This window comes from Anser anser (assembly GCF_964211835.1).
Source record: "Anser anser genome assembly, chromosome: 2".
In the NCBI taxonomy this organism is placed as follows: domain Eukaryota; kingdom Metazoa; phylum Chordata; class Aves; order Anseriformes; family Anatidae; genus Anser; species Anser anser.
Window position 1 is genome coordinate 50,937,740 of NC_139721.1, and position 20,639 is coordinate 50,958,378.

At 38.7% G+C, this 20,639-nt stretch overlaps 1 long non-coding RNA gene across 1 annotated transcript; it reads left to right on the plus strand.

Moving 5' to 3' along the window:
- Window positions 1–13,386: 13,386 nt before the first annotated feature.
- LOC310893826 lies at window positions 13,387–20,433 on the plus strand. The gene is made up of 4 exons (XR_014579336.1): window positions 13,387–13,731; window positions 18,066–18,116; window positions 18,855–18,946; window positions 19,679–20,433. It is a non-coding gene; the product is annotated as an uncharacterized lncRNA (long non-coding RNA).
- Window positions 20,434–20,639: the final 206 nt, after the last annotated feature.

Genomic DNA, 20,639 nt, shown 5'->3' on the forward strand with positions numbered 1-20,639 from the left:
TCTAGGGCTGGGCAGTGAAGATGAGAAGGTGGTGGACATAATCTTTCTATATTTCAGTAAGGTCTTTGATGCCTTCCCTCTCAGAATCCTTCTGGACAATTTGTCCATCTGTGAGACAAACAGGTTCATGCCACTCTGGGTAATGAACTGGCTCAGTGGCAGAGCTCTAGGCTTGTAGTAAATAGGGCTACAGTAAATGGTGTGCATGGTCACCAGCGTTGTTCCTCACTGGCCCTAGTTCTAGGGCCAGTCCTGTTCAACATTTTTATCAATGATCTGGATACAGGAGTGGAGTGCATCCTAAGCAAGTTTGCTGATGATACTAAACTAGGAGGTGCTGTTGACTCCTTGGAGGAGTGGGAGATCTTGCAGAGGGATCTAGATAGGTTGCATCTGGGTGATTAGCAATGGCATAAAGCTCAACAAAGAAAAATGCCAGGTGCTGCACCTGGGACAGTGTAATGCTGGACACAGGCACAGACCAGGAGACAAGCGGCTGGAGAGCAGCTCTGCAGAAAGGGGCCTGGGGGTGCTGGTGGCAGCAGCTCAGCATGAGCCAGCAGCATGCCCTGTCAGCCAAGAGAACAAATCACATTTTGGGGAACATTAAACACAGTATTGCCCACCAGCCAAAAGAGGTGATTTTCCTGCTATATTTAGCATTGGTGCAGCCTCACCTTGAGTATTTTGTGCAGTTCTGGGCTCCACAATATAAAAAGAGATGTTAAAGTCCTTGAAAGTGTCCAGAGGAGGGCAAGAAAGTTGCTAAAAGGGCTGGAAGGCATGTCCTGTGAGAAGAGGCTGAGGACATTTGGGTTGTCTAGTGTGGAGGAGAGAAGGCCGAGAGGTGACCTCATGGATCTCTGCAACTTCCTGGGGAGGGGAAGTGGAGAAGGAGGTGCTGGCCTCTTCTCCCTGGTCGCTGATGACAGGATGCGTGGGAATGGCAAAAGTTTGTACCAGGGGAGGTTCAGACTAGATATAAGGAAAAATTTCTTTACTGTGAGGGTTGTCAAACACTGGAACAGGCTTCCTAGAGAGGTGGTTTGATGCCCCATGCCTGTCAGTGTTTAAGAGGTGTTTGGATAATGCTCTCAAAAATATGTTTTGCCTTTTGATTAGCCCTGATCTAGCCTTAGTCCAGGCTAGATGATCGCTGAAGATCCCTTCCAACTGAACTATTCTATTCTATTCTGTTCTGTGCCATGCCATGCCATGCCATTTTCAAATCACAGGTGACTCAGTAAAGTGGGATTCTTCAATCTGGGAAAGAGATGAATTTGGGGAAGGGAGTTGTAACAAAAGTCTACAAAATGTGGAGAAACATGGAAAGGGCAGAGAGGAATTTGTCATTCATTATCTCCTGAATGGAAACAGGAGGGTGTGATCTGCTGGTCATAGGAGCCATAATCAAGACTACCACCATGAGTTTGCTCTTCATTCAGAGGGCAAGAGACCTATGGAACTCTGCCACTGAGGATACTAGAGGTTTCTGTGTGTCTCAGGGGAGACTGGACAAATTCATGAAAGGGAAATCCGTGGAGAAGTATTGCAATTGTAGAAGACACAGCTAGTTCAGCACACTTCTGAGCTAAGAATGTAAGAATGGGAGACAATTGGGGTAGGGAGGAGGGGGTTCAGGATATACTTAGTCTGCTCTTACACCCAAGCACTCTCTTAAGGCACTTGTGGGAAAAAGCACAGTGGGCTAGATGAAACTATGGACTTACCCACTACAACCACTTTCAGAGTCTTACTCTAAGGATCTTGGCTTAAAGTGATTTGCAGCTGAGTTCTAGATTTTTGCTTTGACACATTGTTTTTCAAAATCTTCAGGCTTTCAGAGAATGTTCCCTCTTCTCCAAACCTCAGTCTGTTGAATGTTACATTGTATGATCAAATTCAAAGGAAAGAAATGCATAAAAGATTAAAAAATAAGCATTTGAAGTATTTTGAAGTTCCTGTCTGTCAAGTAGTGTTTGACCCCTCTCTGCTGGATTATCCATTTTATATCAGCATTATATTAGAAACTTACTGTTCAGTGTACTAACCCAAGATTATTAAAAATTAAAATGTACTAGTTTAGCTCTTACTTTTTATTCTGAAGTTCTTTTTCCAATGTGCCATAATAATGCAACACAATAAACCTAAAACCCAGAAAAGGCAAAGCAGACATTAACCATTGTCTGACAGTATAAAGGAATATTTTGTATGATATTGTAGCTTTGCCTGTGTTTTTAATTCCCTAATCATAACCTGGTCTCTCATCACATCACTCTTGCTCTGTGGCTAAGATGACTGGTATTTGCCTGAGGTCACCTAAAACACCTTGAAGAGCTGCATCACATTGTCAGGTTCCTGGCCTTGGGTACCCTGCTCAGAGCAGGCACTGGCAATGTCTGCAATATCTTAAATGCCAGGACTGCCTGTGGTCCACCTTTAGTCTGGCAAAGTAAGTAGCAGTCAGGCTTCTTTTTATGGAAGCATATTGCTGTGTAGGAAAATCCCCACAAAACAGATGACTGATCCTTTCTTGGTACAGAGGCAAATTAAAAATAACATGTTTTTTCTCCTTTATTTTTTTCCCCTCAAATAGTATCTTTTGATCTAAGTTCTTTGTGAACCAGGAATATATACTGGTTTAATGCATTGGTCTGTTTTTAAGAAACATTTTTTTTCTTTTTTCTGTGGGTAAGGAGCTTTTTGGGTTCCTCCTGGTTCTGGCTGTGGTTGTTGTGATCTACATATCCTCTGCGTTTGGCAGTTTCTCTGGAGAGACTGCAGTCTTCAAATCAACAGAAATGTGGAAAATTTGGGAACTCAGGCTGAATTATAGGCCCCTTACTTGGGGAAATTCCTTTTAAAAGGAATACTTTCAGAACAATTCCAGAGACTAATTCAGTAGTATACAGTGTAATACTGGTTTCAGCTGCTGCATAGCTGATACATAAGTGTGTTCAATGTTTACATATTCATTCATTTTAGATCACTAACCTTTCCATTGCTTTAGTTTGAAAATTCGTTCAATAGGTTTTGTCTTTTTGTTTAATCTTTACCAGTTAGGCCAGGATCTTTGGCCTCTTCAGCTTCTCCATTTTTTACATGACTGATCCAGGCAGACAAACTGCTGTCCGTAGCTTGGGACTACAAAACCACCCAACAATGGCATGTCGGTTGCCATACAGTAACCAGTTTGTCCAGCAGCTAGAGCTTGGTTTTAATTAGCTCAGAAATCCCTTTCTGTCAGAAGACGTTGTATTCAGTTGCATTAAATGTTTGCTTTGTGACCAGTTAACATGTTTACATGTGTGTAGGGACATGCATTTGTACAGTTGAAATTCTGATCACTATTTGGCACTTGAACCTTTGACACACACTTGGAGTTATTGTACCCAGAACATTGTTTCTGTGTATTACTCCATTTTGTATAGGCCCCTGCAATAGTTCTCTTGCTTGTAATCTAACATATTTTCTGTCAAACTCATATTCAGCCACTTTGCAGTAAATTTCCGCACCCCAAAAATCAGATCTATATTATAAGTGGACTCTGCTGACGTAGGCCTGGTGAGAAGTGCATCTGCACTAGCTCTGTGTTTGGGGAGGTGGCAAAAGGAAGCACCAACACTTGTGCTCCAGGAGTTCGTGAAGTGCCAGCATACCAGGTTTTGGGTTAATGACATACTTTTTCCTACTATTTGCTATGTGAAGCAGTATGCAATACACATGTAGGAGCAAATATGACTTGGGGAGGAAGCTAAAGCAAAGACAACCATGGAACTTGTGTTTTGAACCTGTTTTCTAATGCTTTTTTTTTTTTTTCTCAATTTTTCATAGAGTGGAGTACAGACTTGAAGGAATTCAGTGCATGATAGCTGTGCTTATTATTATCTCATATACCCTTTAAGGAAGGGTAGAACTGTTTTTCCAGTTACATTACGGGAAAAATATATTAGCAGAGTACTCTGATGACTACATTAAAGGGGAAAGATTAATGTTGATTTCTGTTCTCCATCGCCCCTGAGAAACACTATGAAGTTGTATGGTAGCCACATAAGGAATATTGAAAATTGTTCATTTATAACCCCTTTCAATTTAGGAAGCAAGTATACATGGTGAAGTGGATTGGGTGACTCACAGAGGGACATGATTATTTTTCACCCCCTGACACAAATTCTTATTTATTCCAGGCAATGAACATGGCAGGAAGTAACCACCACTCATTTCACATCTCTGTATGTACCTCTGTGTAATCTGCCAGAGTGTAAAGCACATATGACATTTAAAAGAAAAAAAAAAGTGGAATAAAAAAAAATATTCTCAAAGGAAGGTATAGCAGTTTTTAAGAAATGCTTTATAAAAATATAGTGATCTGCAACTGAAAAGGCTAAACAGCTGGTTGTGAAATTTGCTTGTATTGGCTTAAGAGATCTGAGTTTATGGCCCAGCTTGTCCATGGCTTTCTGTTGCTGTACTAACGAGATCTTACCTCTGTGTGCCTTTGTGTTCAATATGTGCAATGATAAAGATATTTCTTTCTTCTACTAGACTTACAAGCTCTTTGGAGTAGTGATAGAGTTTGTATCTGGCCATGTATGCATACAGTTTGTTGCCTTTGGGTGTTATAATTAGAATAATGTTCCTGGTGCCAGAAGGAAAACCATTCAGTAGGAATGAGAATAATAATATAAACAGTATATTACTATACAAAAGAATGTTTCCTAAACCCTAGGAAAAACTCCTAGGTGCACCTTAACCAGCTCTTTGTAATGAAGAATCACTTGGCAGCCTGGGTTCCTTTAATGGACCTTACAAAGTACAGTAAGCCTCACCATCTGCTGCACCCTCTAATTACCAGTGAGAAAAGGACACTTTTCCTTGCTGCACCACACAAAGAGATATGATTTAGATGTGTATGTTACTTATCCAATGTAACATACATCTGTTGTGTTCTCATATTTTAGACACAAATCCAGGAGGAGGCACAAATAGCCTTGCCTGAGAATGTACATCCTTTTTGTTGTACTGGCACACACGTAGTCTTACTATTGAGTAAACCTTCTGCAATTTCTTTACCCATTTTTTTTTTCTGTGTAAGTAATTTTGCTCATGATCTGCCCCTGTGTTTATTTGTGAAGTAACAAGTATAGGTTGAGATGTTATTTTACAGACTTAAGGTTACTTCAGAAAAAACAAGTCAGCCCTGGAAAGTCTTTAACCTTTTTTTGAGAGACAGTGACTAGAGAGAGAACAAGTGAGAGGCAAAATATATCACAGCCCTTTTCAGAGGTTTTCCATTTTCTCTGACCTCTCTGTGACTACAGAAGGGAGGAAAACCTCTTGCACTCATGTAAGTTGAGGAAAAGGGACAAGAGGTTTGGCCCGGTTCTGCCTTCCTCTCCTGTTTGTGCACAGAGGTTGCTGGGTCAGGACAAAAAAAAAGAAGCAGCACAAAGAAGGACACTGTGATGCCTACCCATCACCCCACATCTGACCTGTGTCTTTGAAAAAGCTGGGAGTAGCTATGGGAAGGAAACAAATTTTTGCTGGGAGCTGAGGGTGACAGCAAGGAGGCAGCACTGTGACCTCCATGAGAAGTGGTGCAGTCTCCTACTACCCAAGCTAGAATCACAGAGCAGGTCTGGATGCAGAGTTGGCCAAGATGTCTGCTAGTCACCAGGTGGGTCCATAGTGATGCAGCAGGTCCAGAGGCAAGTCAGTGGTCCAGACCAACTAGTACCTGGCCAAGCACAGGTGTAGCTACAATTAAATTCAAGCAGGGACCACAGGTGAGGACCTGAGCTTAAACACAGTTTGGGAGTGATGGTAGTGAACATCCCCACAGACGCCTCTCCCAGGACTCTTTTTGCAGCAGCCTGCTTCAAGGCTACCCAGCTGCACCATGTCAGAGCTGGCCTTGGCCACAGACAGCCTAACACAGGCTTTGGAGAGGCATGGGGCTGTGGCCAAGGCCCTGACAGTTGGAGAAGTGAATGTGGGTTTTCTCTGCTAGTCTTTTTGTGGAACAAACTGATGGAAAAGCAGAAGGACCCAAAGGAGGATTCTTGTGAAGCTGTGAGGAAAGTATATTGTTATTCATTGGAAAGAAAAATGTGAATGGAGCTGAAGGAGCATGAATGTGCCTCTATTTCCTCTGACTCAAGTCATATTAATGATGGAGAAGCTGTTCTGTGTTGCTGAATATGTTTTCATTGTCAGGGGCACGTTTCTGCAAGTATGCTCCCACATCAAAATCCAAGCACATCTGAATTATAAACTTCTAAAAAAATGGAATACACCTGTTGAACTTACAGTTTTATGGGTTGATTTTAGTGCAGGGGATGATAAGTGAGGCCTGATCTTACTGGCAACATGGCTTATAGCACTTCACCAAGGCAAACAGTAGCTGCCATATCAAGAACTGTAGCTTGCGGGCAAACAAGAGCAGATGCGTTAAAGACATTCAGTCATGATTCAAAGATTGCAGGAGTCTTATGATGCAAAGGCAATCCACTTCAGAGCATACACACTGCTGTAGCTAAGATAAGATTTGAGACCAAATAAATTTATGAACACAGCAAGCTTTAGGAACATTCCTAATCCTGATTGTTCCTTTGGCTTGCATAGCTTTCCATGGTAAGGGCAGGAGGCCTTCTTCATGTCTGCTTACTGTCTGTGCATGAACCTATTTTGCTTTCAAATCCTGAGGAATTACAGATCCTTAACTCCCATCAGTAAAATATTTCTTACATTTTCTTTTGTGGTATTACTCTTCTTCCTCATGTCAGAATCTGAGAAGCTGACTATGGTCAAAGATGCAGTGTTGCAAAATCTTACTTCCAGTGACGTTATCAGGCTTCGCTGTTTGCACTGTGGTAATGCAGAGTAGGGTCTGTCTGCACCTGCAGACTGAAAAATCCAAATATTAGCTGCTATTATAAATGTACAGAAAAGGCTCCTTGCTTTGACTGTAAGCAAGCAGCAGTTGGCATGGCTGTATGAGACAACTCTTTATGGATTGGCACAAAAATTTTATTTTCCTGAATGAGCATGCATGAGAAAGGAACCTGATCTCTGGACTAGTAACCTCTGGGCTTTGGGACTGAGGGTAATCAGTGGTACTGGAGGTATGTGAACAACTTGTGACGCAATTTCGTGGTTAAAAAAAAAAAGTTCTTAAAAACAAGCTCCATTGGGCAGGCCTGATACTTATTTGTTGTTTGTTTGTTTATTTTTTGGCAAAGCAAACAATAGACCTGAAAAATATTTTCATGTCAACCTGGACTCTTTTATTTAACTTGTTTTAATAAAAATGTTATTTTGAAGTCATCTAGCTTTCCAAAACATTTTCTTCATTTAATTTGGCACTGAATGATTGAGTTATTTTGCTCATTTAAAAAAAAAAAAAGATGAAAAGATGAATAACATTATGGCACATAGAAAGAAAATAGAAAATGCCAGGGCTCACTGGAGTTAATATAAACAGGAGAGAGAAAGATAACAAAAATCATTCTAAAAATGCATTACTAGGAAAAGGAAGTACTGAGCAACTCCCAGTGAGAAGACAAATCTATTACTGGATATTGGGAAAACTGGAGTGTTTAAGTGCCGTTTTTGCTTCATTTTCACTAACCAGGATAAATGTGGCCAGATGGCTAACACAATGAACATCGGTGACAGATGGGTAAGTGCTCTAACTAGCGTCAGAAAAAAACAGGTTAAAGATGCTTGTGAATTGGCAGGGCCTGATGAAACTCACCCTGGAATACTTAACGAGATAGCTGAGACTGTCCCTGCTCCTTCAAGATGAGGTTCCAGAAGATGGGAAGGGAAAACCATAATCATGATTTTTAAAGAGAAAATATAAGAGAAGCAGAGAAGCAAGAGGGGGACCAAGAGAATCATCGAGCAATAAATATATCTTCTGAACCCAGAGAAATACAAATTAGCAATCCATTTATCAAGAACAGAAAGCATCTCTTGAAAAGAATAAACCATACCAAACCAAACCAACCTAATTATCTCTTGAGACATAGAGAGGCAGTTATAAATAGCATGTCTTTGATAACGCTTTTGATATTGTCTTAGATGACAGTTTCCAAAACAGCCAAGAAACAGCCTAGAGATATCTACTGCGAAGCAGCTTTGTGGCTGGTTGGGAAATACACAGTCATGGTAGTTACCAGCAGCTCATGACAAAATAGAGAGAATGGACCTTAATGGGTTTCTCCAAGGCATTAGTCCTGGGTCTGGATGTTTTCATCTGGGGTCTGATCAACGAAATAAAGAATACTCATGTTAACTATGCAAGTAGTGCCCAAGGGTACTGAGCAGAGGACAAGATCACTTTACCTGACAGGGATGTGATTAACAGCAGATCTTCAATATCTAGAACATGGTTAGGAGACATGGGGCTGGAAAGATCTGGATTTAATCCATGCACCTTCCACAAAGTGTACAGAGGTGTCTGCTACCTTTTTTGACAGAAAAATCTAATCTGCTCCTGAAAGTCTTTGGTGAGGGAGGCTCCATAATCTCTCCAAACAATTAAGTACAGTGTTTCACTATACTTACTGTTAAAAAAATTTTCCAAATGTCTCACCTAGGAGTTTACTGCAGCTGAAGCTTATTGCTTCTTGATTTATCCAGAAGATAAATGTAGGCCATTTTCTGTCCTTGCAGCAATTTTTCATATGTTAGAGGATGGTGCAGAGCCGCAACTGAGCCAGTTGTTTTTATATTTTATATAGTTGATTACTCCTGCTTAAGTGCAGTATGTTGTATTCCTTCCCATCAAATGCCACCCAATTTCTTTTTCCAGCCTAAGTCTCCAAGTTGTCAATATCAGTTTCGATCATTTTTGGTTTTATTGTTTTTGGTTTTCTGGCACTGTATTTCAGTCTTTTCCCTAGTCTCATATATCATTGCAAAAACTTATAAAACAATATAATAAATGTTATACTGGCACATATAAAAATTAAAATCATATGTAGCTCAAACACAGCAATGCTTTAACTCAGCTTGTCACCTAAGCTGGGGTGATGCACTTCAAGTGAGGCCTGGACCAGTAGCAGAGAATCCAGGAAAGATAAATGAGAAAGATCAGAGGTCTTATCTGGGATGTTTAAAGATGTGGTTTAACCCTTACAAATGGCCAAGTACCGCACAGCCACTCACTCACTTTTCCCACGTGGAATGAGGGAGAGAATCAGAAAGGTAAAAATGCGAGAACTCATGGGTTGAGATAAAGACAGTTTACTAGGTAAAGCAAAAGCCACGCATGCAAGCAAAGTGAAAACAGGAATTCATTCGCTGTGCTTCCAGGAGAGCAGGGCTCATCATGTGTTTCATGGGAAGACAAACACCATCACTCCAAATGTTTCCCACTTGCTCCTTCTTTCAAAGCTTTCTCAGCTTTTATTGCTGAGAATGACATTGTATGTTATGGGATATCCTTTTGGTCAGTCCGGGCCAGATGTCCTGGCTCTGTTCCCTCCCAGCTCCTGGTGCACCCTCAGCCTCCTCCTGGCAGGACAGCATGAGAAGTAGAAAAGTTCTTGGCTCTGTGTGAGCACTGCTCTGCAACAACTAAAACATTGGTGTGTTATCACCACTACTTTCATCAAAAATCCAAAATAGCATCATACATGCCTCTATAAGGAAATTAACTCTATCCCAGCCAGAACCATGACAGAAGGAACTGAAGCTGTTAAATAGGGAAAGCAGCAGACTTAGAGGAGAGCACCTTCAAGCATGCAGAAGTCTGAGCCGACAGCAAGGTAACGGGCTGAATTCTCAGTCTGCTGGGAATAGGTCAGAAGCAATGAGCTCTAAATGCAATAGGAATATTGAGGTTAGACATCAGGAAGTAGTTTTTGTTGGAAGGTGCAACCAAGCACAGGCATAGATGTGCTGAGGGAGGCTGTGAAATCTCTATTAACAGTTGCATTAAGAACAGTGAGAGTAATATCTGCTGAGGACAATTTAACAAGGATCTTTTCTTGTGTAGGAGTACAATCTGTGATCCTTAGAGCTCCAAATAAAATTTTTAACAAAATAGCTAAAAATTTAAGATTTTTTTTTCCACCATACATCTTCCTGATTTTGGTCTTAATTCAGAAAGAGGAATGGATTTAGTGAATTTTAGTAACACTTGAGGAAAAAAAAAGAAACCCAAATCTAGTCAAGACTTAAATCTACGCTATCCTTGTGTTAAAGAAATAAATAAAATACAGATCAGTATTGTATCTTTTGTCTGATAGTATGGGAAATAACAGGACCCTAGCACTAGTGTGTCTTCTGTCCCAGAGCATAGCCTGGGCTGGACAGAGCTCATATCTCAAATGAACGTGAAACTGATCTGTGTTCTCTGTTTTGGAAGAATAAATGTGGCCTTCAGAAGTATTTGGGTCACTCACTGTGTCTTTTGTACCATACCTGGTCTACCAAAGCTATTACACCAGTCAGTAGGACAGAGTTTTTTATATCAATGAATGTCTTAAAAAAGCTTAAATGAATTGTAATGAATACTTTAATACTGGCACCAGCTAAAAGCATAATACTAGCTAAGATAACACCCACACCCACACATAGGCTCCTCAAGCATCGTTTCTATAGTATAAGTAGTATCATAACTTAAATATTTTGGAAGTTATTTTTGCATTAGGAATAAAACAAACATTTGTAGAGTAGCAATGTTGTATTATTGGTGTTAAAAGTAGGTCTCAGTATGCATGAGAAACAGCTGCTCTTCCTGAATGGAAAAGTGATATATTTGTTCCAATGGGTGAAACATCCTTCTAGTAACTGAGCACACATCAGTGTGAACAGCACTCCTGCCTTAATATGACCAGCAGAGTTTCACATTGTAAACAGTTGATTTAGAAAAATGTGATGAAATCTAAGTTCACAACAAAAACATCGAGTACCATAGGGAAATAGTATTACATAGCTTTTGTGTTTCCTTGCTTTCCTTCTTTTTACAACATGCTATTTGTTTGCACTGAATAACTCTTTTGAAATGAAATTTCAAAGCTCTTACAAATGATGTGCACACCTCTTCTACAACAGTTAGTTGAATTTTCCATCTCCTTTTTTCCCTTTGTTTGTTTTACTTGAACAAATAAACAAACAAAAGATGCAGTATAGCAAGGTTTAAACCTATGCTTTAAACCTTTAAAAATACAATTCCAGAGGCTTTTTGAAAGAGACCGAACTCTGAAAGTGATGTTCAGATCCTATTTTTCACTATTTTTTAATCATAAGTTGAACTATAAAGCTGGGAGAGCAATTTATCTAAATACTTAAGCACTCTTTCCCACACATATATATTTTTCTTCTTTCAGAATGCAAATCTTCCTTGCTTCACTGGTGTATGACTTGTGAGGCACAGGTAAAGTTGTCTGCATGACTAGAAACTGAGGTTTGTCTCTAGCTTTTGTAAAACTAAAATCTTGTTTTTAGATACTCTGACACTAAAATACAGAATGTATGAGCTAGTGTATCTATAGGATATATCTATATATATATGAAATTTGATAGGGTGAACAGCAGCTAAATCCTGATCTGCTGTTCAGCAAGAACTATACAAGAGCAAGATGCTGCCAGTAGAGAACAAGGAAGAATATGGTAATTACTTGTTTATTCATTTATCTAATACACAATTTGAGCTGTAAAGTTTGTGTAATGTGCAGCTTGAATTTGCCAACTTGAATGAAATCTCTACAACTTTCTTGTTCCCTTCTTTGTGATCTCATTCTCTTCTCAAAATACCTTCAGCAAGTAATTCTTAATATTTAGATATTAAGCTTTAGAGTTCTCTTGATTCTAAAGGAACTAATTTTTAACAGTCTTTGTTAATGATTTCAGCTATAAATTGTTTTTACCTAAATCTTTTGTACTCCAAACTTATGTAATAAATTTAATGATATTAACATCTTTGTAGAAGATCATTAAACATTTTTGGATTATTATTGTTATTGTTATTATTATTATTTTATTACCTTGCTACTGACTGGTTCTACTTTTGTCTGCAAAAATGGCTTTAGGGAATTTCAGAAAAGTAATGGTAGGTCTCAGTTATAGCCAAGTCTTCCTACCAATGTAAGGGGAAATGTTTGTAATTCTCATTAGTATATTTAAAAGGAACAAAATCCCTTTATGCTCTTGCTTGAATGTTTGTAAGGATTTGCAGCAACTTAAAGAAATGAATAAGCTGTTGAGTGCTTGATAGGAAGAAATCATTACAGTTCACGTTGCAAATGAGCCCACCTGTCAGGGGAGCTCTGCAGAAAATTGCCCTCAATTTTCGTATAGGACTTTGGCAAAAGAGTAGCAGGTGACTCATGAGAAAATTCTTTTCTGTGTCTGCTATCTTGTTTCATGTCAGGGGTAAGAACTAAGTAGAGACTTGTGAAGAATTATGCAGTGAATTATAAGTGAAAAATGAGAAACTTGAATTTCATTTCAGCAATGAGAAAAACTCCTTGGAATATTTTTAAAAGGAGCTCAATGTGAGCCAAAGAACAGGTGATGGTCCTGATATCAATGATGCTATCTAAATATACTGAAGCGAAAACTGGATAAGCAATTGAAAAAATGTTGGTAGGTAATTGGCTAAATGAAATAGGCAACTTTTGGACTAACTTATTTTCAGTAAGGCAGAAAAGCAGAGTGGATTTTTAAAGCGGATCTGAGAAAATAGTCACCAGAAAAATATTATTATTTTATATATTTAGATACAAGAAATTTACAAAATCCAGGGTAGTTAAAAATCTTAGGTTATCCTTAGTGGGGTGGGTTTTTTTAGGTGATGGTCTGTTGGATTCATGCACCTAAAAGCAGTTTTTTTTCATCTCCTTCATCCTTTTCAGCTTTTCTCTTTTCTCTCTCTCTCTTTTTTTTTTTTCCTTTTTCACTATTTTCTTCCATTATTGAACTATACAATGTGTTCAGACAGTATATGCTTTCACAGTACATTAATATATCCTAGCAGTTATATTTATAAACAGATGCAAGTGTCTGGCAGGATGGATCATTATTTTGGGGCTCAGATGTTATTAGTTAACACCAGGAATGTTGTGAAATAAGCTTGAAATCAGACCTGCCCCCTCCTGATGCAATGTGAATGGTTAAGTACTTTTCCTTTCAAATAATAATAGAAGGAACCCCTCCTCTTACTACATTGTGAAACAGTATGAATAATCAGTAAGTAATTACTGAAACTGTTGAAAATGGGTGGATGTTGAAAATCCATAAAAAATCCTGAAAAATGTTTTTTCCTTTCACTGTCGCTGATTTTATTTGGCAGAAGTCTCCAAATGCGCTGAACTTATTTATTTTTTCTTGGTACTTTTTTTTTTATTATTATTACTATTAATCTTTCTTTTCTTTTTACTTAGAGTTCTGTAGGTAAAGTAACCTGACAGAGGTGCTCCATTCAGAGGGGTTCTACCAAACTTATAGCACTTCAACTATTCTGTAAATAGATATGGAAGGGGATGCTCTGTGTAGACAAGAATGTAGAAACTCTTGTACTGGATCAGACCAAAGGCCTGTTTAGCCCAATATCTTGTCTGATAATACTTCTGTTCTAAGGAAAGGGTTGAAGGAAATGACTGAACACTGTGTTCTTTCAGGTTCCGGTAAAAATCTGTTAATGACTGCCTGAACTGCTTTCAAATTATCAAGAAGTCTTGATGGACTTATTTTCCATCAGCCTTTTGGAACCTCTTTGTAAGTTTGGCCTCAGTGACATCTTTATGTTTCAAATCTGATTCACATGCTTTGCTTAAAAATAATTAAGAATAAATGCTTTTTATGTGTGTGTTTGTTTTTGTTTTGATTTAAAACTTCTGCTTGAAAATAGTGCCCTAGATACAAGAGATATAAATAAGGAATCATTTCTCACCCTTCATATTTGGATGTTGTCTCAATGGCTTTCTAAATCAGAGAATACTATTTTAGTTTCTGCTAACACAAACTATTTTCTCTATGTCTTTGATAATTTTAGTTACCCTTGTCTTACTGCTGTGGAAGTTTACTGTATACGCTCTTCCAGATGGGATAACTGGAAACGTACTCAGTATGCAAAATGTGTGGCATCTAAGTTTGTGTACTGATTTAGTAATATATATATATTTATATATTTTATTCCCCCCCCCTCAAATTGTCTGCAGTGACTTGATGCTCTTTCACATGCAGTATTAACAGCTTCAGAGCTCTTTGCTGCATACAGACTTAAGGATGCTTTTCTCAAGGTGAATTCTTCATGTTCACTACTCCTGATTGGGATTTCCTGTCTTTGTATGCTGTCCCTCTCATTAATGTTGTCATGTGAATGTGGCACGGAGATGAGAGGAAAGCTCCCTTGGTAAAAGATCTTCAGGACTGTTCAGTCTTCATTGTTCAAGAACAAGGAACAATTAAGGCAGTTCACTGTAGCAGGCAAATTTTACTCATCCTTTCCTGCAGTGTTCTCCTATCAAGTGCTACCTGTCAGGAAAGTTTTCAAAGTTCATAAATATCGCCTGATATGGAAGCATCCTATCATGCTGTTTTGCTCCACCTTCCTTTTCTGAACTCCTGAGAAGCTGTCTGTCAGAACAACTGTATCTGAATTTGGAAAAGCACAAAAATTAACGAGACATCACTGTATGAATGAGGACCTCTTCTGGCTGTTTCCGTGAGCTTTCCCCATTAAGAACCACACTGAAAATATCTGGGTCAGAAAAGTGCAGCTGAAGAAAACACTGCGTACAAGAATGATACTATAATAATCCGAGTCCCTGTTGTCACACTTTTTAAATGGATGGGTGAGTGGCCTCTATGATCTGAATATTTAATATGCCTAGTTTTTGAGGCCCCTTGCATTTTGCTGCTTAACAGCTCAGATCTTAGTTTCTTTACTTTCTTTATTGTAATAGCTGATGTAAGGCACTAACTGCAGAACACTTACAGAATTCAAAGGCAGTGACCTGTGAAAACTAGCTAGCAGTAGCCTGCTTAGAGATAAAGACAAAAAATAAAAGCAAGCCTCATGTCTTGTATATTACCTACAGAAAACCATGCTTCATGTGTAAAAACTTATGTATTTTTCCTACCAATTGAATTTCCTGGAATGTAAACATGTCATTATAAAACAGTTGTAGAAGGAAAATCACAAAACAGACCAAATTTCCTTAATCCAAAGCATCTTTTTTGGATACCTTTTCCATATTAATCCCAGTGCCCAGTAGACCATGTCAAGTGTAGTCCCACTGACTTTATGTGACTAAATCATTCTATTCCCCCAAAATAGAGCTATTTATGAAAGTAAGAGAGGCAGGATTTTGCCCTTTATTTATCCCCGTAGTGCCTCCCCAAAGTCAAACATAGGTCTGCTAAGCATCATTCAGAAATTGTTAGCACAATTTAGTTGGACACTTCTATACTGACCCAGTGACAGATGGTAGTATGGGAGTATGGTGTTTGAATGTATTACAAGTCCTGTGTAGGTGAAGCAACCAGTATTTAAGGAGATCCATTTCTGAAACTCCTGAGATTTCACACTGAGTGTGAGGATTTTTTGATGAGTTACTGTTTCTCTTTTCCTTCTGGCTACAGTTCGATTAGTATACTGAATACCTCTCCTTTATGAAAGTTCAGAGCATGCATTTCATTTCAGAGTGAATCACACAGAACATAATTTTCTTGGTTTACTGTCTATTATTGTAGTTTGCTATTGGCACTGTCAGAGCACCCAAAAGCTCAACCAGATTCTGAAAATACTTTGTGCTGGGCACCATAAAGACTTTATTAAAAGAAGCTTCTTGTCTGGAGCGAGACAATGAGGTCACTCAATATGGAACGATGGAAGAGAATGGTAGTGATATTTTTGGTCTATTTATTCTTTAGCATGCTTCTTAAAAATTATCGCATATGACAAGGGTGTGACTGGTCAACATACTCCATCAATATAAGTTTCAGTAAAAAATGCAAATAACGGAGTCTGTTTCTGAATAGCAAGTATTAACAATTGTCCAAATGAATCCATGGTAGCAAGCAATCAGCTACAAGTCATTAACTCCTTCCTTAATTACAGAGGAGCCAAGATTGTAGATTCACTTTGTAGCTCACGAAGAAGAAAATGTTCTTCAGCTGAGCCTTCCAGCATTAGTTGCTGAACGACTTCAGCTTCTATCAAACTGATCATTTGATAATGACAGCACAGCATTAACATCCCTGGTTTAATATTTTTATTAGACAATTGCAAATATTTTGCCCATATGAATCATTAAGCTACTGTGAAATGGGGAAACTTGTTTTGTTCTGCAGTCAGATGTTTACAAAGCATCACTCTGTACCAGGCCTTAGTTTCTGACAAATATAAGGGACAATAAAGATGAAATTGGAACTCCGTTTTTGAACTTCAGCTTTGGACAGGTTTTCTGATATAAGTTTTCTGAGTTTGCAGTCTTTGTTATTTTAACTTTAATTTGGTCAAACTTTGCAGTTTTATTAAGTTGTATTATTTATGTAGGATTTATGGTAGTATGGTATTATTTATGGTAGTAGGAAGGCAGGCGGGATGGTAGAATCATAGAATCATTTAGGTTGGGAAGACCTTGAAGATAATTAAGTCCTGGTGGCAGGAATGAAAAAACATTTCCAGGTAAGAAATTAGGGTGGTGGAGATGACTGAAAAGGAGAAATGTAGTCGTGAGCTGCAGCAAACTATGAGAGAGGAAGCAAAGTCCAGTCTGAGGTTACGTGGTAGCTGGTAGAAGATGAGTTGTCCACTCTCTCTGTTTATGGCCTCTAAACTGCTGAAGTCTTTAGAAAACATCCCTACTTCTGCCTTTCACATTCTGCTGCTTCTTCCTTATGAATGGGATTTCTGCATGGACTCTGATAGTAAAGAATGGGGAAGAGTCCATTCAACTTATATTTAGGTAGATAGGTCAGGATGCTGATAGACAGAAAGTCTTGGATAAATCAACCCAGCAGAGCAAACTTTCTAAATGATTGGATTTTTTTTTATTATTTTTTTTTCTGGACTCATTATTTGCTTAAAATGATAAGTTTGCTAACGAGGCATGCCAAACATGACAAAGCATTTTTTCCTGGGAACAGATTATTACACCGATTAGATTGTCTATATTTTACCATTCTGTTTCTCGAAAGTTTGTGTGTGTGTATGTGTCTCCACATTCAGGCACATGTGCATGAGTGCGAGGCTATATCTTGGCAAAGCTACTCAAAGATGAGCTGCAACTTGAACAGCTGCAAAGTCTCTGAACAACAGAATTATTCATAGCACATAAAGGAAGAAAACCTCTTGAAAAAGGTTCAAACACAGTTATGGGAGGATCAAACTTTAATTTTTGATTTGAATGAACCAGCTCCTAAAGGCGTATGTAAGATGGGCACATTGGGATAATGGTGTTGTTTCAAAGTCCTTTTTGCATTTAAAAGTAAGCAGGATGCAGCAAAAGTATTGAGATCTGTGTGTAAAGTTCATCTGTTTGCTTTCTTTCTGACAGTGTAAAATTAGGAATCCTGTGTCATGGCCAGACAAACATGTAGTATTATAGAGGATAACATTCTGTGTGACTACAGTCCTCAATGTAGAAATGTCTGAAAGCATGTGGTTGGTTCAACTATGTCTATTTTGCTTAGAGCTACAGAATTGCTTACATATCTTAATGATACACTAATTCAGAGATCATCCTTTTTGGCACAGAGATTAAGCCAGAGGGTGTGCTTTAATCCTGAGAAGACTGTATCTGAATCTAATGCTCTTGCTTTGGTTTTGTGTGGTCAGATTTTTTTGCATGTGCCCAATGCTACTTATAGTTTAAAAGATTATGTGGAGCTAAAGAATATAGATCTCCAAGTACAGAGGTCAAACATTTAAAAAGGAAGATTAGTGTGTTCTTTCCTCCCATGTTAATACAAGTAAAAACAGTTATCAACTTGCTCACAGGTTATGCTGTTGTCCACAACTGTACTGCTTGCTTTCTCTGCATCAAATAACAAGTGGCAATACTCAGAACAAAATGACACTTATGAATATATTTTATTCATAGGGAATTCACGTTCAATTTTGTTATGCCTCAGGCAGCCAGCTGGAGTGTAAAGTGAGTATCCTGTGGCTTTCCCCTAACACCTGTTGTTGTAGATAGCAGCATGCCTTAATGGCAGGCTCTTTCCCAATGACACCAGTTAGCGATATTTATGATTCCACTTTCTTTTCTCCCCACAGATTTCCTATTAATTTAGACCAGGTCATATGTAGAGTGAAATACTGATTCAACCATGAACTCCGTCTTGTCTTTAGAAATATGTTGGGTATGAGTGAGTGCATGTGACACTGCCAAACACACCATTCTGCAGTGAGTGAGAGAGAGGGAGGGGCATGCAGAGCTGAGAGATGTTGCGTAGCCCCATTGTATTCATTGTACCATTAGAAAACAAAACCTACAAAGCACCTGACAAAATAATCAGCTAGAATTTCTTACACCAAAGCAAGAAGCATTTTCTTGCCTGGTGTAAATCATATAACTCTTTGCCACAGCGTTTTTAGGAGGTAAAAGTGTAAGCGCATTAAAAAGAAAGATAGAGCAAATGTTACCTCTGTCAGTGGTTATTTATTTATTTATTTATTGCATAGTGATAAAGTTGGTTCAGGAAGTTCTTGAAACTGATTGCTAGATGCAGAGAAGGCATTTAGTGGAATGATGCCTCTGTTTTACCTATTTCTTTAATAAGCCTCTGAGGTATACATACTAGAGGATGATATTTAGAGACAGTCCTTCTAAGACAAGCCCTTTCCTCCAGTACTTTAGTTGATTTTACTGTATTAACTGTTACTGAAGATTTCAGATCACTTTTATGTGCTGGCCTGAAAAACGATGTTCCATCTGGAGCTTTGAGCCATTCCTGTGTAGATGTCCAGTGACGGCTGAGGGTAAGTAAGTTCCAGTCACTCATTCAATCTAATGTTAAATGCAAGTCAGATTTCTCGCTATTCCCCTGAGGTAGGATAGTTGGCAATACGGACCTGTGGGGTAAACCTGTTCTGCCTTGTTCTAGACCTTGACTAAGAACACAGAGATCTGAATACACTCATCTGGTTTGCCTGTTTTGTTTTAAGATTTTTTTTCCTTTCTGTTAGTAGTGATTTAGTGGGTTTATGGTTGGAGGGGAGAGTACAGACATTATCCATTACTTAAATGAGTAGTTATTTACAATGTTTTAAAATGTGTTGTCACTGGGGAGAAATAACATAATAATAGTTTAATTTGGGCTGGAAGGTACCTCTGAATATCAGCTGTATAGACATCAACTTGTCCTGCCTAAAGCATGGTCAACTTACAGCAAGCTGCTCAGGTCTAGCTTTGAATATCTTTAAGGACCGAGATTCCACAGCTTTTCTAGGGAACATGTACCAGCATTTGACCAACATTATGATGCAAAATTTTTTTCATATGTAATTGGAATTTTCCTTTTAAAAATTGCAGCAAATGAAATTTCCTTTTACAAATGTCCTTGTGTGCCTTTAAGAAGAATCTGTCTCTGTCTTCTCTATACCATTGCATTAGGCATTTGTAGACAGCAACAAAGTCTCCCTTGGCCTTCATTTCTTAAGGCTGAGTAGAATCAGATCTGTCAGCCTCTAGTTACAGGTTTTGTGCTCCAGCTACCAGATGTGCACCACCTTGATGGCTCTCTGTTCTACTTGCTCCTGCATTTCATGTCTTTTTAATCATACTGCAAGATGGAAACTGGACACGGTGCTCAGACATCATCTTACAACAACCAAGAACATCACTTCCCTGGACCTGCTGGCTGCATACTTTCTACAGCGTGGTTTGCAGTTGTGCCACAAGAGCACACTGCTAACCTATGTTCAGGTTGTTGCACATGCAGCCTGTAGCCTGCAGCTCCTTTTAGGTGAAGTTTCTCTTTAGCCAGTTAATTCCCCATCTGAAGTGCTGCATGGACTTATTATTCCTCTAGAATAGGATGTTGAACTTCCTGATTTTGCCATTAGCCTGCCTCTCCAGCCTGTCAAGGTCCCTTTGAATAGCAGCCCTGAGCTCCATGGCTGATGTTGGTCAGATAAGGAAAATAGATCAAATATTTGAAATATTTCAAAGAATAAAGCAAAAAGGTATATTGGTGTGTTTGTGTGTGGGAAGAGAAAGAACAACTTTTTAACACTGGATTGCACTGAGGGACCACTGCATGTGTCAGTATACCCTGCAGCACAAATGAAGCCATGTTTCAATCATGAAGTGTTCTTTAAGAAGAGCATGATTCTCTTAGTGAGATACTTATGACTGTCCAATGTCTCACACTCCCCAAGGTATGTAGATATATAATAGTCAAAGCACAGATATGAAGATGTTTCCAATACCTTACTACATTCAAGGTTAGGAACATGATTCAGAAACCCAGCAGATGCTGTGACTCAAGTAACTGCTGATGCACTTGGCAGCATGTCTGTATGTACAAACACTAGCAAGTACATTTTCATTTCAGTGTACATGGAAATTAGGCATGCAATTCATGTTGCCTACCAAATAATGGTATCCTTCTTCTCCATGCACTAGCCAGGAACTGCCAAGACTCATGAGCTCAGCAGAGGAAAATGCCTG